General features: G+C 40.0%; 1 pseudogene; it reads left to right on the forward strand.

The window, feature by feature from the left end:
* Nucleotides 1-2936: 2936 nt before the first annotated feature.
* LOC143715700 (hydroxycarboxylic acid receptor 2-like) lies at nt 2937-3778 on the forward strand (annotated as a pseudogene).
* The last annotated feature ends 1379 nt before the right edge of the window (nt 3779-5157 follow it).

The raw sequence follows: 5157 nt of genomic DNA on the forward strand, positions 1-5157 counted from the left end.
CCACTCGAGTCCGATGCTCGAGGCTGCCCGGGCAAGCATGGCCGTCATCTCCGGATGAGACTCGAGCACAGCCGTATGCACACCGGAAGGTGGCAGCTGTGACGAGCCCTCACTTCCAGAAGACTCAAACCCACCTAGTGATGCTGCAACAGGCATGGCATCTTCCTCTGTAGCTTCAACTGAAACACGCGGGCCACCAGCCGCAGGACGGGGGTGGATTAGGGGACTCTCACTCTTGCGAGTTCACCGAGTCTCGACCGTAATGACGCGATGGTCATGTTCCCACAGAGAGAACATGAGTCATCCACGAGCGCTGCTCTAGCATGATCAATGCCCAAACATACTATGCAACGCTCGTGCCCATCAGAGTCCGATACCAATCTGCCGCAACCAGAAGTACACGGGCGAGGCATCTTTAAAAAGACGTGCCAAGTGTAAGCTCTTTTAGTGAGAGAAAACTCAAGTGTTGAAGCAGCCGGGGAGAAACGCACCGACTGGCAGACCACTGCAACAGATCAGCAGGAAGCATGCTCTCGCTGTAGATCACCATCACACCAACACTCGAGGTACTCGTTTGTGAAGGTGACAATTCAGAGATGGCTTGTGGAGAGAAGAATAAACTTAGCTCCGAAGCGAAAACATATCTGCATGTTGCCGGCTTCCTCCTTCCTACGCTATGCAAATTCCGCAGACCCATGGCATTTCTTTGCCATTGGCTCGTTTTGTAATACTCGAAGTTGATAGGCTTTCTAAGCGAAACCCCATTCGTCGTCATCCGACGTAACTCGGAGTGACAACGAAAGGGAACCAAAGTCACAGACAGAAGAAATAATTGTGTCCAAATATATAGCAAAATTACTTGGTTTCTAAATAATAAAATCTTCAACAGTGGCCGATCTAAGGGGGATCCAGTCACTAAGCAAAGACTATCTAGATGGATAGTGGATGCCATTTCTATGGCATATACCTCAGTGGGTCAGGTTTGCCATATTGGTATCAAGGCCCATTCGACTAGGGGCCTGGCCTCGTCATGGGCTTGGTCATCTGGCTTTCCCATTCAAGATATTTGTGATTCGGCCAGCTGGTCCTCGCCTTCCACATTTATGAAGTTTTATAATAGGGAGGTGCCTTCCCTACAGGCGAAGGTGCTTTCAATATGATTAAGGCCTGACAGTGTCTGGTCTTGTCTAAAAAATGTTACTGTGCACAATCACATACATATTTATATAAAACCCGCTTTGGCCGGTTGTTTTGTCTTATACTAATAATCCCGACGGTGTCTGGTTTTATTAGTATATTATGTTGGTCTGTTACTAACACATGTGTATATTATTCTGGTCCTGACAGTGTCCGGGCTGATATATATACTTGGTTTTCTGGCTTGTTCTGTGAGCTCAGGGGTCCTGAGTTTCACTGGCAACCAGCTGCTTATAGTGCAGAATTTTGCATGGCGTCCCCACTGCGTATAGCTACGCAATACGAAGTGACCGTTTGAAAGGGAACTACTCGGTTACTATCCTAACCTCAGTTCCCTGAGATAGGGAACGAGTATTGCGTAGCCGGCCGCACTATAGTAGCCTGGAAAGAGTTGTCACTTCAGTCGTTAAACCTGCTATAATGGCGAATTCGGGGGAATATTATAGGCTATGGCCACGCCCTCCTCGGCGGGCTCAGAAGTGCCCTCGCCATTGGATGTGCAGTTGCCGCAGCACAGCCTATGAGCGAGCCAGATGCTCAATGTGCTAGCTGTGCAGCTGCAAATGCGTTTTACATACAAGCTTCAGTAAATCAAGGAAAAGGAGTTTCCCCCCACTGTGTATAGCTACGCAATACTCGTTCCCTATCTCAGGGAACTGAGGTTACGATAGTAACCGAGTAGTTCGCTTAATTTACACAATTACGGAGTTTCCTTTGTTGTGGCTTTTGTTGGATTTTGTTTTGCTATTATGGTAAATATGAATTATTTTGTGCTAGCTATGAGAGGGAGCAATTCACCTCTACTCCAAGAAAACCAAACCCGCCTTCTCCGTTGTCAAGCATTGGAGCTGAATCAGATCGGTAAAGTGAAAATTTTCCTGTTGTAAGATGTTATGCTTTTTTCCCCCTTAGTTGATCTGAACAAAAGTGAATGTTACTTACTTGTTCAGATGACATTTTCCGGTGAAAATTCTTATGTTGGTCATACTGTACTTCCAAAAAGTAGAATGTGTGATTCTGAATGTCAGTATCCACACCGGCGCGGCGACTGACAGATGCGCAGTCTCCTCAAAACATTGTGTTCATCCGCGCTGTTTCATGCCGATGTACAACTCACGTAAAGTTGATAATTCCGCGAATAACTGCAATTACAGATTTCGAACAGAGATGGCGACGAAGAGGAAAAGCTACGGACTGCAGCTTTAAGTTGTACAAAGTGGTTAGCAGTGGTTAACATGGTTAGCAGAAGAGAATTATTTTAAAAGCATTTAAAATCGTACTGACCCCAAACTTTTGAGCTGTAGTGTACATCATCAAAACTTTTTGATCTTTTTGAATTTTTGCAGCGCCAAAAGCGGGCCTTTTCACTGACGTAATGACGCAATGATGTGCACTTGCTAGCCTGTTCCATTTACGTGTTCTCCGAATGCTAAAGAGGAGCCTCGCCTAGCCTCTGAAGGAAATGACTTGGAAGAACCAATCCTGCCAAGGAAGTATCCTTGACATTTAGAAACAGCTTGTATATCACTTAATAAAAAAGTGCTCTGGTTACTTGAACGTAAACAAAGAATTTATTAGAATTCTAAACTGGATCGTTCAAACTGGATGCATTCAAAAATATTCAAATCCTACTTATTCTGAGTTCATTCAATCAGGCTGAATTCACTGGTTTATTTACGCTTCTCTTTTCCAGTAAATCACAGTTGCAGTATATATTGCTGAAGACAAACACGAAGGAGATGAACAACTACACAGTGAACTTCACCACACCTGAAGAATCTACGAACTTCACAACTGATTATTTCTGGTTACTTGAACGTTTGAGAATTTGTACGTTCAGCATCAATCTCCTGTTTGGTTTTCCTACATACTCCTATATTATATGGCTCATCATCACAGGAGCAGGAAGTGGAGTCGCATCAGAGATCTTCATCCTCAATCTCTGTTTGTGAGCTTGGTATCTGTCTGAATTGTTTAATTTATTTAATGTCAGCTTGCTTTCAGAGAATCTCACAATTACCACTCTTTTTACAAGGTCTATACCTTACTGGCCGTCCCGTGTTTCAGTGTCTGATCTGTGTTGAGCGTTACCTGGCAGTGGTTTATCCTGTAACCTTTCTGAAGTACAAACCTCTCAGATATAGAGTGGACTGCTCCACTGTAGCCTGGATAACTATTTTTGGCTCCTGCTTCTGTTCCTTATTTTTTTACAAATGTACTGAACAAATACATTCACAAAAATTCTCGCTGCAGTTCCTACTGGCCCTCTGCATCCAGTTGTTTTGTGTTGTGGCTGTTCTCAGGGCTCTGAAGCAGTTAGGACCAGGAGAGAGAAGAAGAGAGAGAGAAGAGGAAAACCACATGAGGAGAAGAGCGTTTCAAATCATTCTAATCACTACTATTAGCATGACTATCATATTATGTCCCATTTGCTACAGTAGGATTATTTACCATTCTAACAAACCACTATATTCAGAAACTTTGGATCACTGGTCTGATTTGTTATGTACTGGCTGGTTTTGTTCAGCCTGTTCTTTTTCTGCACCGCACTGGGAAACTCTCCTGCTCTTGTGCACCATGAAATGGTGATATATGATTTAGTTGTTATTTAATCATTTTAAATGATTGATCAATTAATTGACTGTTAAATTAAATAATTTTATGCTAAATGTAGTTATTTTTTTATTTTATTGTACTGTAAAATTATTAAATCAGTTTATGGAGCTGATATTGATGCTTTTCTTTCTCCTGTGTAGCCTTAAAGGGCCACAATTGCACACTGACTTATAGTAATAGCTTCATGTGGTGGTTTTGGTTATGTTAAATGTGCAAGTCAGTGATCTCATTAAAAAGTTGTAGGTATTTGCATGTAAAATACAGTTAGACCACACATTCTCGTACGTTTGCATTGAATAATAACATGCTATTGACAACATGCATCTAAAATGCATTTTACGTATAAACGCTAATTACGATTATCTGCAAATAATATGCTGATTTTATTACATGTAATCAGTTATATTAATAAAATATGCCAGAACATTTAACAACTTTAAGTTGTTTGTTTATTCAAATAAAAAAGGTTATCAATGACCGAGTGTCTCATTTTATTTTGCTATAACAGTGATTCCAAAACAATTTATATTGAGTTTTTTTTTTTTTTTTTTTTTTTTATACCTGTACAATGCCAATTACCCAACTACGATTATCTGCAAATAATATGCTGATTTTTTTTTTTTTTTTACATGTAATCAGTTATATTAATGAAATACACAAGAACATTTGTTGAACTATTTTAAGTTTTTGCCATTAGTCTGTTGTTTGTTTATTCAAATAAAAAAAGGTTATCAATGACCTAATTGGTCTACCGCGTACAGTGCGTCTTTTAAAACATCCATATCTGTCTCTATCTCCTGTCAGGAAAAAAAACAATGAATTTTTTTTATCTAAAGTATATTCAAATCTGATGTTTAATGTGACGTGTAGCAGATGAAGTCATATATTCTTGTGACAGCTGTGAAGTCAGTCTACAAAACACAGCACAGAGATTTATACACATCCAGAGAGACTGGACATTCACTCTTCAGGTGATAAACTCACATTTTTGAGTCAATTACATGTTTTTACAATTAATAAGCAGAAATATTTCCACTGTGTTGATTCGATTTTTGTTGTAGGGCGAGTTTAATGAGTATTTCACTGAAAAGAAATTCAGTGTTTTTTCAATTTCAATTTAAAATTTATTCAAGTTAAACATGAAAAGTGGTAAGGATAGAAAGAGGTTGTTTTTGTAGGCTATGAATATCTACTGCCTTTGTATAACCATTTTTTTGGCAAAAAATAAATAAATAAGACTTACAGATTGGATGTGAACTTAATTTACACTTCTCTCTTCCCATAAATCAGTTACATTATTACGTTTTGTCGGCTGCTGAACTGAGGAAGACAAACACGGAGGAG

This window comes from Siphateles boraxobius, unplaced genomic scaffold (genome assembly GCF_051911475.1).
Source record: "Siphateles boraxobius isolate OS27281-9 unplaced genomic scaffold, OSU_SipBor_1 6, whole genome shotgun sequence".
NCBI classification, from domain to species: Eukaryota; Metazoa; Chordata; class Actinopteri; order Cypriniformes; family Leuciscidae; genus Siphateles; species Siphateles boraxobius.